A 14,069-nucleotide genomic window follows, 5' to 3' on the forward strand; every position below is an offset into this window, starting at 1 on the left:
GGCTGTGCTTAAAGGGACCCGACCCCCACCCCGGACAGACAGTTCTCAGGGGTGCCCCACTTGCAAAGCAGTCCTGGCTTGGATTGCCCGGAGTACCCACACTGGGCACATCACAGCACTCAGCCATCAGGCCGGCTGCACTTGCTGCAGGCTGCCATCTGGGGAGAGGGGGCAATTGGGGGGCTGCAGGAGAGGTTCCACCCCCAGAAGCCCGCAGAGCCAGCCCAGTCCTCCCCATCGGGGGCTCGTAACCTCCCTCGTATTCCTCCCTCACCTCCTTCCACTTACCCCTCCCTAGCCCTCTTCCTGATGTACAAAATAAAGGACAATTGTGTTCAAAAATAGAATCTCTCTTTATTGAACAAAACTGGGAGAGACTGGGAAAAGGAGGTGGGAGAGGGGAAGAAAGAGGGTGGGAGAGGGGAGGGCAACTACAATGATGAGGGGTTTGGAACAGGTCCCATATGAAGAGAGGCTAAAGAGACTGGGACTTTTCAGCTTAGAAAAGAGGAGATGGAGGGGGGATATGATGGAGGTCTATAAAAGCACGAGTGGGGTGGAGAGGGTGCATACGGAAAAGGTCTTCATTAGTTCCCATAATAGAAGGACTAGAGGACACCAAATGTAATGAATGGGTAGCAGGCTTCAAACTACTAACAGAAAGTTCTTCTTTACAAAGCAAATAGTCAACCTGTGGAACTCCTTGCTGCAGGAGGCTGTGAAGACTAGAACTAGAACAGAGTTTAAAGAGAAGTGAGATCAATTCATGGAGGTTGGGTCCATGGAATGCTATTAGCCAGGGGGTAGGAGTGGTGTCCCTGCCCGAAGTTTGTGGAAGGCTGGAGAGGGATGGCACGAGACAAATGGCTTGGTCACTGTCTTTGGTCTATCCCCTCCAGGGTCCCTAAGGTTGGCCACTGTTGGCAGACAGGCTACTGGGCTAGATGGACCTTTGGTCTGACCCAGTATGGCCATTTTAAGCTCAGGGCTCAGGGTCGGGGGTCTCAATGGACCACCTTGATTTTCATGCAAACCTGCTCCTGGGTGGCCAGGCTGGCAGCTCTCCTGCCCTAGACAGCCGCTTTTCTGTGCCTAGTGCGGTGGTCGTGGACGAGGTCCACGATGTCTGCACTGGACAAAGCGGGTGCCCGCCTCTTGCGGTCCTGGGCAAGCTCCCGGGAGCCACCAGCCTGGTCCCGGGAAGAGGGGGAGGGCTGGGGGGCATTGGGTGGCCGGCTCGAGCCGTGCCAGGTGCAGGGTCTGCTGGCTGGGTGCTGGCAGGCTTGCACCTGGCAAGGGCATCGTAGCCAGCCCGTGCCCCTTTAAGGGGTCCGGGGCTGGGAGGGGGGCAATAGTTTCCCTGGTGTTGGCCAGAGTGGCCACCAGGGAAAGTTGGGGAGGGCTAGCCTCCCACTAGTTCGAATTAAGGGGCTACACACCCCTTAATTCGAATTAGCTAGTTCGAACTAGGCTTAGTCCTCGTAGAATGAGGTTTATCTAGTTCAAACTAAGCGCTCCGCTAGTTCGAATTAAGTTCGAACTAGCGGAGCGCTAGTGTAGTGCCTATCAAAGTTAATTTGAACTAACATCCGTTAGTTCGAATTAACTTTGTAGTGTAGACATACCCATGGAGAAAATCTATAGAATTAAGATAAATTTTATTGAATTTGGAATCCATTGTGTTAAAAATACAATTATATACATGTTATTGTAGAACTGCAAATAATATTTCTAGGGTCTTGTCTAATATAAATATTAAGAACTTCCGGTTTTGGGGACAAATGCATGTACAGTCTTCAGAAATACCTGTGTGTGAGAGGAATAAAAACCACCATTGGATTCCATCCATTTGAAGCTATGCCCTGGGAAGAGGAATTAATTCTCTGCTAATTAACTGCTCTTTTCATAGGGTTTTGAAGGACTCATTCGGTGAAAGTCCATGGTATGGGTAGTGTGATCTCTGGTAGGCTTATTGGCATGAATGCAGGTTCTTGTATTGTCTTTCATATATTTTCCCTGTAGTACTTTTACTTTATGCAAGCCTGTTTTTTTATTCTTAGACGTGCTATGATAATGTATAACTGTTGGCAGTCATTCTGTTGTTAGTCTCGGAAGAGAAGGCATAAGAAGCTTGCTTAGGCAGCCTGTTTTTGCTGGGAATAAACAGTGATGTCAAGGAACTGTTCAGCCTGGAGATATCCTGGTCAATAGAGATGTGTGTGTACATTCAAGAGAGATGAGCACAAGGGGAGACAGATTCTGAGAGTGGGTGCCTTTGTGCCACAAAGCAGGACCACAGGCCCAGTAGCCTTAGGGTACGTCTAGACTACAGGCTTCTGTCGACAGAAGTTTTGTCGACAGATACTGTCGACAAAACTTCTGTCGACAAAGAGTGTCTAGACTACATTAAGTTCTGTTGACAAAGCAAGCCGCTTTGTCGACATGGTAGTGTAGACGCAAAGGACAGTTTACATTCAATAACACTTTCTGTCGACAGAAACTCTGTCGACAGAAGGTGTTATGCCTCGTAAAATGAGGTTTACCAGCGTCGACAAAACTGCTGAGTTCTGTCGACGTTATGTCGACAGAACTCGGTGGTAGTGTAGACGCAGGTATAGTTTTGTCGACAAAAGTCCACTTTTGTCGACAAAACTCTGTAGTCTAGACACACCCTTAATCAAAGTGAACAGACAGAATCTGGCCTAGTAGTTCAATTTTATACAAGTAAACAAAAAGCAGAGTTGGACTCTTAAGTTTTTTTGCCCATTAATAAATATTGGTGTATTTCTAAAACAACTTAGTTGTTCATGTAATTTCAGTCATGAAAGCTCAACTATATCTATTTTATTTTCTTCTTTCTTGTATATCTATTATACACACTCACGTCAGGTCTGCACATAAAAGTTTGCTGGCGTACTTTTGTCAGTTAGGAGGATGAAAAAAAAATCACATTCCTAATCATAATAGCTATCCTGGCAAAAGAAAATATAGCTTTAGTTTCATTGGTATTGCTTATTGTGTTTGAGGAATGTAAGCTATACTGGCAAAATAGTGGTTTTGCTGGTGAAGGCGGTGAAGAGACTTACTGGGCCCCTGAACAATTTAAAGGGCTTGGGGCTCAAGCTGCTGCTGCAATAGTGCTGGTTGTGGCCATGAACCTCACACCCTTTTAAATTGCAGGGCATAGGACAGCTGCCTCCTCCCATCAGCAACCTTGTTGCTGTTATAATCTGTCTCCCCTCTGGAACTTTGTGTGGCATAACTATGTTGGGAAAGGGTGTGATATTTTCTCCACATTTCCAATTAACATAGCTATACCAGCAAAACTTGTAAGTGTAGAGAATACCACAATATGCATGTGTTTCTTCTCGTGCAGACAAAGGCTGAATCAGAGAAGTAAGGGTCGACACAGGATTTTCAAGAAGACAGGTGACTAATACAAGATCTCCTAAGAAAAAAAATGTGAAAATGAATTGACTGACCCTTTTACACAAAGGAATGAAAGCAACAGTGTAGAAATGCAGTAGCTTACTGAATTGTACTGTAGAACTATAAAATTAATGATACCAGAGCTCTGGTTTCACCTATGTCAACTCTTTACCAGATGTATAGTATAACAACTCTGTGTGTACGCACCGGAAACGCTAAATTAACTAGTTGCACACCACTTAGTGTGGAGGGAAAAAGAGAACATTTGACTAGGCAGAGGGTGATACAGACACTATCTTCTAGAGCTCTGCCATGTTCAAGAAATGTGCACTTGTATAAGTTCATCAATATAGCTACACTATTGTAAACCTCAAACAGAAGCAGCTTACTAATAGCTCTAGTGCATGCCCTGTTTTACAAGTTGATGGTAGGAGTATGCACTGGTGCAGCTACATAAGTTTAGTTTCACTGTTGCAAATTTATCTACTGTAACAGTAGAACCAAACTCATGAATTCCAAAGTCATGTGGCATGTGTCACCCTGTGAGGTTCCCAGGGCCCTACGGGGAAGTAAAAATAGGACGTCTGTACCCTTCCAAGCACGTCGTAAGAGTCAACTAAGGAGGCTTGAGCATGGCAACCCCATCCTGTAAAAATAAACGTAGGAATAAGAGATCCTCCGGAAAAGGCTTTATTTTCTGGAGAATCACGTCTAGACTGGCGCTTTTCTCCGGCTTATCTCCAAGTCGGTAAAAAGCGGCAGCCATGTTAATGCAAATACCGCGGGGGATATTTAAATCCCCCGCGGATTTGCCTATTCCAAAGTGATACATTAGCATCCCTTTTCCGGAAGGGATGCCAGTGTAGACACAGCCTATCTGTGAAACTGATTGTTCCTTCCTAAGTGGAGTACTTTGCATTTGTCTTTGTTAAACTTCATCCTGTTTACCTCAGACCATTTCTCTAATTTGTCCAGGTCATTTTGAATTATAACCCTATCCTCCAGAGTAGTCCCTCCCAGCTTAGTATCATCTGCAAACTTAATAAGCGTACTTTCGATGCCAATATCTAAATCATTGTTGAAGATATTGAACAGAGCTGGTCCCAAAACAGACCTCTGCGGAACCCCACTTGTTATACCTTTCCAGCAGGATTGTGAACCATTAATAACTACTCTCTGAGTACGGTTATCCAGCCAGTTATGCATCCACTTTATAGTAGACCCATCTAATTTGTATTTGCCTAGTTTATTGATAAGAATAGCATGCAAGACCATATCAGACGCCTCATTGAAGTCTAGGTATACCACATGCAGCACTTCTCCCTTATCCACAAGACTCATTATCCTATCAAAGAAAGCTATCAGTTTGGTTTGACATGATTTGTTCTTTACAAATCCATGCTGTCTGTTCCCTATCACCTTGTCACCTTCCAATGTTTACAGATGATTTCCTTAATTACTTGCTCCATTATCTTTCCTGGCACAGAAGTTAAACTAACTGGTTTATGGTTTCCTGGGTTGTTCTTATTTCCCTTTTTATAAATGAATATAAAAACATAAGAACGGCCATACTAGGTTAGACCAAAGGTGCATCTAGCCCAGTAGCCTGTCTGCCAACAGTGGTCAGCACCAGGTGCCCCAGAGAGGGTGGACCAAAGACAATGATCAAGCAATTTTTCTCCTGCCATTCTTCTCCAGCCTCTGACAAACAGAGACCAGAGACACCATTTCTATCCCCTGGCTAATAGCCGTTTATGAACCTAACCTCCATGAAATTATCTAGCTTCTCTTTAAACTCTCTTATAGTCCTAGCCTTCACAGCCTCCTCTGTCAAGGAGTTCCACAGGTTGACTACACGTTGTGTGAAGAACTTTCTTTTATTAGTTTTAAACCTGCTACCCATTTTTTAAACCTACTACCCATTTAATGGGCACTATATTTGCCCTTTTCCAGTCTTCTGGAATCTCTCCTGTCTCCCATGGTTTTCCAAAGATGATAGCTAGAGGCTCAGATAACTCCTCTAACGGTTCTTTGAGTATTCTAGGATGTATTTCATCAGGCCCTGGTGACTTGCAGGCATCTAACTTTTCTAGGTGATATTTTTTTGAGGATGTGAATGTGAGAAAAACAGGCAAAAGCTGGAGAGAATTAGAAAAGATGGCACAAGACAGAGAGGCTTGGAAACTAATTGTTGATGGCCTACACCTACATAGGAGCTAAAGGCAAAGACGAAGCAGTGGCAGGTGCCAAAATATCACAAGCCAGCGACTAGCGACTGCTTCAGCATGGATCTGGATAGAGGTAGTAAATAGATAGCTAAACTGTGAAACAATCAGCCTTCCAGGAGTTCATAGGATGAAGATTAGTAGTGCATTTATTTATTTTTCTAAATCTGGTGGTAGGACTGACTGCTCCTCAAATTGCTTAACACATGCTAAACAGCGGGAGGCACTGAGCAAATAAACTGAAGCTGCTGGGATCTCCCAGTAACTCCTGGCCCATTTTAGCAGTTGGGAATAATGGAAAGGAGAAAAGATAACATTACCAAAGAATTGCAGACCTGAAATAGGATAATCTGTTATTGTATTGTATTGCTGCTACATGTGGTATTATCTCATGATGATGCAATAAAATTGAATAAATATTGCAATGTAATGTCAGTATAACAGTCCGGGTTAAATTCAGAGCTGGCAGTGTATGAAGCTTCTCTAACTATTGCAGAGGATACATGTGATAATCATGTTCCAGGCGTTCCAAGGGGAGAACACAGGGTAGGAACCCCAAAGATTAAGCAAATGAATAAACTGATTATATGGAGTATTATTGTACTATAGAAGCATATTGAGTGGCATCTTTTATGAAAGCTGATGACACTATGGCATTAATATATTGTATGATGTATTTATGGTGTACGAGTTACATATATACACTGGTAATATGTTCCTAAAATATATTATGAAGAGAACTAGTAAAGAACTTTGTCCTAGACAAAGGAATATGGATTTGCTAATCTGCCTGGGGTCTGCTCTGACAACCAGAGACAGTGAAAGTTCATTTGCATCTGAGGCAAATGCCAGGTATCGGGAGGATGAGAAGACAGCATGCTATCAGCTTCCTGGAACACAAGCAGCACTATGGCTTTGAAAGCAATGAACTTAATTTCTGTGATTTTCCAGTGAGAGGGACTGGGCCCTGCAGAGATCCTAATTTGAACTACCGTTACTCCTCATTCGCGGAGTGAGGAGTAATGTTAGTTCGAATTAGAATCTTTAATTCGAACTACCTACTCTGTGCTGCGTGTAGCCGCGGGCATGGAGTTCGGACTAAGGGGGATTTTAAAATGGCAGTGCCCGGGAACATGCAAGTGAAGCCCCGGGATATTTAAATCCCAGGCTTCATTTGCAACTCTGCTTGTCCTAATTACCCTACCTAGCTTGAACTAACAAGCTAGTATAGACGTATCCAAAGGGACACTAGGACAGTCAGTGAAAATTAAAGGTATCAAATTTAAAACAGTTAAAGAAATTCCTTGCCACATCCACACTGCACAATTAATCCCTAGATCTCACTGACAACAAATATAATGTAAGCCAAGAAGACTAGCTGTGTATAAAGTTAATAAGAACATTCACATTAACCTTAGAAAGGAAAAATTGGGGATATAAATAATCATCTAATAATTATAATTCCTCACTCACATATAGCACTTTTCATCAAGATATCTTCAAGTGTTTTAGAAAGGGTAGTCAGTATTATTATTCCCCTTTTACAAACGAGTAACGGAGAAATGACATGAGTTGCCAAAAGGCACTAGTAAGTAGAGCCTAGCAAATCTGTGGATATCCGCTTTGTATGCAAACGTGTCCGCACCAATGAATATGGATGCAGATATCTGCAGCTCATTTTTGCAGATATGGATGTGAATGTGAAATCAAATTTTGCATTTAGATTCTAGAACCCTGCAACCTTGCAGATATTTGTATCTGTGGTTATCTGCATCCATTTGTCAATGTAGCTATCTGTGCCTCTTTTATTGCAGATATAGATACAATTTTTTTGTCCATTCAGAGCTTTACTAGACAGAGCCAAGAACAGAACCTAGGTCTTCAAAATCATAGCCCAGTGCTCTGTCCACTAGGCAATTCTACCTCCCATAAGACAGTGCAATTGATATTGGTTAGGAACATTTTTTTTCCATATTGTCTAGCTTCTCCACAAATTATCCTCTGTAGAGTTTCTTCAACCTTCCCCTAAAGCACATGCCTCAGACAGAGGCCAGGACACTGGTCTGGTCTGATAATTCATATATTCCTATGTAATTGCAGATATTGTCTCTCTACTTACATTTTATTTTAAGACATAGTAAGTAGCAACCAAACACCTAATTCTTGACAGGCCGCAGGAAACACGTCTGTACGTGTTTCAGCCACAGCATCCTAACCAAGCTACAAAGATAATTTCTGATAAGGTAGCAGTGTAGCTTCAATGAAAATCTTTTTGTAATAATATTAATAATGAATATAATTACAGTTCACCAGGAAATTTTGATTAAGCATTTTCCATAAAAAATGCTGATTTGTTGAAACTGTTACTGGAACAATTGCCTGTTTAAATAAACACTCAACTTGAAAAAAGTGGTAAAAAATTAAGACATTTTGGCACCGTTGAGCTAGAAATGACTTTTTGCCATGAAAAAGTTATTTTTTGTTTAAAAATTTTAGTAAGTTTACACTAAAAATATTAAAAAAAGGAAAAAGTCAAAATAACAAATGTTTTGGATTTATCAACATGAAATGTTTCCGTTGCTCCAAATGTAGACTAATTTTGGACTTTTACTTCATAAAACATTTTGAAATGTTGACTGTTACTCTCACTTTGGAATGGGAAACATTTTTGGAAATGTCAAAATTCTCATGGGATGGGAAAACTTTCCTTCCCAGCTCTGCATATAACAACATTTTCAGCTCATTTACCAATTGCAGACTGATCACATCAGGATTCCACCAACACATGTGCACACACATTTATTATGCTCATTGAAGAGCAGAAAGAAATTATCCCTGCTTACAGACTTTGCCAACACAGGCTAGCTTGCCATAGTACAATTCTAGTTATTTAGATTTAGGGTTTTTCCTCCCACTTTCCATTTCCTAGTTTCACAATTCTTGTCAAACAAAACTGATTTCATTCTTTGAACGGTACTGGCAACTGTGAGGATATAATATAGACTTTTATAAGGCACTTGATTTAGTACCACAGGGTATTTTGATTTTAAAATTAGAACTATATAGTATCAACAGAGCATAGATTGAATGTAACTAGATAGCAAAGCTCTGAAAAAGTAGTTGTTAGTGGGGGGTGGGGAGTCATTAAATGGGACCATTTCTTGTAGGATCCTGCCAGGATTGGTACTGGGCCTAACACTAATCAATATTTTCCTCAATGATCTGAAAGTAAGTATAAAATCATTGCTGATCAAATATGTGGATGACAAAGATTGGCAGGGTGGTAAATATTGAAAAGGACAGGATAATCATAAGAAAGCATTATTGATTACTTAATAAATCAGGTCCATTCAAACAAAATGCATTCTAATACAGCCAAATACAAAGCTGTACTCCTAGGAAGAAGGATTGGAAGGAATGCCAACAAAATAGAGGACTTTATCTGGAAAAGCTGTGACTGAAAAAGATTTAGGAGGCACAGGTAGACAAGCCACACCACGTGTTTCCCCCATTGTGATGCTATTGCAAAAAGGACTATTCTGATTGTTGGATATGCAAAACAGTGGAGTAGTGATTTTTACTTGTGTATATGGCATCAATGGGAATGATACTGGAATTCTGCATATAGTTCTGGTGTCCATTTTTTTAAAGAATATTGGAAAAATTGGATAGCATGCCGTGATTTGCGCTGGGAGCCTCTGGTTGTGTGCAGAAGCTAGTCGGGGGAAGTGGCTGGGAGTCCAGCCACTGCCCCTGCCCCTGCCCCGCCCGGCTTTTGCATGCAACCACAGGGCTCCCAGCGCCAATCGCAGCCCCGCCTCCCAGTTGCTCCCCCCGCCGCTGCCAGGCTTCTGTCCGGCACCCAGCCGGAAATTCAGAAAATACCGGACATTGCACATGTATGGTATTTTCTGAATTTTTCTACCAGACAGAGGATGCAAATACCGGACTGTCTGGCAGAAAACTGGACACCTGGGAACCCTAGTGTGCAAGAGCTCTTTACTCTGTGAGGGTATGTCTACACTACCCCGCTAGTTCGAACTAGCGGGGTAATGTAGGCATACCACACTTGCAAATGAAGCCCGGGATTTGAATTTCCCAGGCTTCATTTGCATAAGTGGGGAGCCGCCATTTTTAAAACCCCGCTGGTTCGAATCCCATGCAGCGCGGCTACACGGGGCTCGAACTAGGTAGTTCGGACTAGTTCCACGAGGTGTACCGGTAGTTCGGAATAGGAATCCTAGTCCGAACTACCTAGTTTGAGCCCCGTGTAGCCGCGCTGCACGGGGTTCGAACCAGCGGGGTTTTAAAAATGGCGGCTCCCCGCTTATGCAGGTGAAGCCCGGGAAATTCAAATCCCGGGCTTCATTTGCAAGTGCGGTATGCCTACATTACCCTCCTAGTTCGAACTAGGAGGGTAGTGTAGACATACCCTGAGAGAAAGCCATAACAAAATCCAGCAGCTGGAAGCTGAAGCTCAATAAAGTTGAATAAAAAACAGGGTACAGACTTTTTAACAGTAAGGGTGACTGACCATTGGAAACAAACTACCAAGGGCAGCAGAGGATTTGCCATCTTGTCTTCAAGCCAAGACTGGGATGCCTTTCTTGAAGATACACTGTAGCCCAAAACAAGTTATGCTTTAGTCAAACAAAAGGGGTAAGTGGGTGAAATTAAAAGACCTGTGATATAGATTGTCAGACTAGATGATCTAATTGTCCCTTCTGGCCTATGAATCCATGCTGTTAAAAACATAAAATAAATGCAGATTTAGAAATCTATTGGACTGTAATTAAAGAACAGAAGGAGGTCACTATCAGCCAATTACATAAAATTAAAGAGTACAGATATAAAAGGTGAATATCTGAAAAGTATAGATTCATGCTGGAAGTGAAAATCTCATCATTTATGAATTTGTCAAAATCATTTACAGGCAAAAAGGAGGTGAAATATTTTTCTCAATACAAACATATGTGAAGCAATGAGAAACTTAATTGGTTACTTTAGTAGAAGGACAGAACTTTAAAGTATTGAACTGCAAGTGAAACAAGCCTGAATTCAGAGGTGTTGAGGGATTTGGGCATTTCTGAAGCCCACATATAGATCTACTATATACTTGCCTGTCTGTGAGAGTGTGCTTGTGTCTGACTGTTAAAGAACTCATCCTAAATGGTAAGAGCCAGGACCACCAAATTTGGTATGCCGCATCCTCTTATCATAACTTAAAAAGAGGTAAGGGTTTGGTTGTGCCAGGAAAATGGGATATGCCTGAAATGGGATTGCTTCCCATTTGAAAGCATACTGAAAAGAGGCAGAATCACCAAAGCTGGTGAAAGGGGCTTGCTGGGGGTGCACCCTTCTCCCTCGTTTGGGAATGTCCCAGCCCAGAGCCTCCCACATCCCAGACACCCTTCAGGGAGAGTGGGAGGGCTGCTGTCCCCCCATCCCAATTCATATGGGAACATCCCCTTGGTTAGGGATCAAGGGAAAAGTGCACAGGTTGCTGCATTCCTCACTCTGGCTGGAAAGAGCTGGGAGCAGACAAACCTGGACCTGCCCCAGCTGGGGCACATGCATTCCTCCCCTGCCTATGCCCATTGGAGCAGCAGTGCCATGGAGAGGCGCGTCTCACCTGGCCACAAGCTGTTAATGTGAGAAAGGGCTGGGGTAGTCCTCTCTCCCTGGGGCAGCCTGCATCCACAGTCCCACCTCAGAGCAATGATTTAAATGAAGGAAAACAAACAAATAATTGAGTTAAGGAACTGAGCAACACTGAATAAATCTTCTAGTTTACATATAAGACACATACAAACTCCCAACTTCATTTGACTATAAATGTACTGTTTGCATTTTACCCCAGGATATTATTCACAAACACAAAAGTGTAAACATATAATTCTAGCTGAGACTGACATCTGTGTTTTGATAAAGAAACTTGATCTGAAGGCTCCAAATACTGAATACAGAATCACACTGGCATTAGGAAGTGGTTTATTTATTGCGGCATTCTTTTTGTCACAACCTTGAGCTATAAAGTAAAAAGGATTAGCTTACCTTGTCTTTTGTCTACCATTCATCTTTTTTTCAGTATCCACAATGTACTCATCATAGCAAATACATGTAATGAGTTCAGAAACAGAATGGAACAAATTAATAAGTTTAGAAACTGAAAGTTATTTTACACTCATATTTTATGAATGTAAGGCTTCTATTAAGTGTCAAATGATACCTAAGGGTTCCAACTAAAATAATAGCACTGTCTCAAGTTCCAATCTATCAAACTTATCAACTCCCAGTTTTAAGGCTTATATGTTAAGTCGCTTGGCTATCTTCACAGGCATTTCCTACCTAAAGATATGCACTGAGGAGTTGTTGGGTATATGAACCCACAAATATTTTTATTTGGGAGCTCAAGCTATATACTTAGATAAAAACAGTGAAATTTGCAAAATCTAATATAGTTTTTGTAGGGTATAGCTAACCCCACATCTCAGTTAAATGCTCTGTTTGTTGAGACCCAGAACTCTTATATACAACACAATCTTCACTTGCTAATCAGACTCCATTGTGGTCAAATGACTTCCAGGAAGCATTTCTTGCCAGCTTGCCCACTGCAGTCCAGAGAAATCCACATCACCAGATTCCTCTCAGGAATTCCTGCTGCAACACGGTCAGGATTCCATTACACCTCCTCCCCTGAGTGCACCCTGGTCTCACTCTGCCTCTTTCTGCACCCCACTTCTCTCTCTCCACCCAGCACCTCTTGCCCACTGCTGAAAGGCTGATTGGGACAGGCAGGAAGAAGGTGCTGGGGAGAGGGGCAGAAGTTGATCAGTGGGACCCACTGGTGGGTATTGAACAGCTACTGTTCTTTTCGGTGGGTGGTCCAGCCTCAAACCACCACAATGTTGATGCTTCTTCACAAACTATATACTGATCAGTAGACAAGATTGCAGGTACTGGCTGGAAAATGCCACACTTGGGCACAGTTCCCTGTAAGCAGAGCATTTGGGTAGTCACCCAGAAGAGATTCAAATACCACCCAGCTAATTTGCAACGCTCTCACAGTGCCCACAGCAGACAACATTTGTTTCTATTGGTGATGCACAGCTGCACATGCCTCAGTGCACATAACAAAATTTATTCTATACTTGGATGGAAAAATTTAGAGGGAACATTGCACAGAGCTATCTTCACCCGGTGTGTGTTATTTTGAGGACAATTCCAGCTGGCAAGGCCAAAGAAACAGGTTTTCAGTTTCTCTCTCTCTCTCTCTCTTTTTTTAACCTTTCAACCAGACTGCTCTGAGTGGCTGCGCAGAGTCAGGGGATGCATCCTACATTAGATACTTCTCTAGTTTAGAAAGAATCAGTCAAGCTCCTAATCTGCACTCCCTGAGCATCCCACAGCCAGGCAGGAAAACAGAGCAGCCAGAGTTACTCTCACCTTCTGTGAGCAGGTGGGAATCTGAGTTGCTGATTAGCAACTGCAGAAAGGAAGGGAGAGCAGTTCCTAGAAATGTGTCTAAACTATACTCCTCTGCTGACAAAGGGATGTAGATTAGGCACATCGCTATTGCAAATGAAGCAGGGATTTAAATATCCCGCGCTTCATTTGAATAAAAATGGACGCCGCTTTTTGCTGACGTGGCACTTTGCCAGCAAAAAGTGGCAGTCTAGACGGGGATCAGTTGACAAAGAAAGCCTTTTCCGACCAATCCCTTAAGCCTAGTGCAACGAGGTATACAAGATTGGTCGGAAAAGGCTTCCCTTGTCGTCTGATCCCCGTCTAGACTGCCGCTTTTTGCTGGCAAAGTGCCACTTCGTCAAAAAGCGGCGTCCATTTTTATTCAAATGAAGCGCGGGATATTTAAATCCCCGCTTCATTTGCAATAGCGATGTGCCTAATCTACATCCTTCTGTCGGCAGAGGAGTGTAGTTTAGACACACCCTTAGTGCACAGTGGTTCCTACCAGAGCTGCCTATTGGGCTGGGAGCGATGCAAAGAAAGGTGACACTTCCTACTGCCTTCCTACAGCAAAAGGACTGACTCAAGCAAGCCTTAGTTTAAAAGTTGCAGAATGTGACCCATTAAACACTTTTAGCTCATAATCCACTACACATTTTCTTCTTAACACCCTGGAGGACCTGGCACTGGATGTTGGCATCATGTGATCAGGACATGAGCAGTCTGCCTAGTTTTGGGGACAGGAGTCAGGCCTAATGGAGGTGAGTCAGTAGTCAAGAATCAGAGACCAGGCTCAGAACTGGAGTCAGAAATCAGATGCCAGTGCAGGCCTGGGTGAAATCAGATGCCAGTGCAGGCCTGGGTGAAATCAGATGCCAGTGCAGGCCTAGGGCCCAAGGGCTGCATCCAGCCTGCCAAGCCACCAGATCTGGCCCTTGGACACAGCAG

Source organism: Pelodiscus sinensis, chromosome 1, assembly GCF_052426305.1.
Source record: "Pelodiscus sinensis isolate ZL-2025 chromosome 1, ASM5242630v1, whole genome shotgun sequence".
NCBI lineage: Eukaryota > Metazoa > Chordata > Testudines > Trionychidae > Pelodiscus > Pelodiscus sinensis.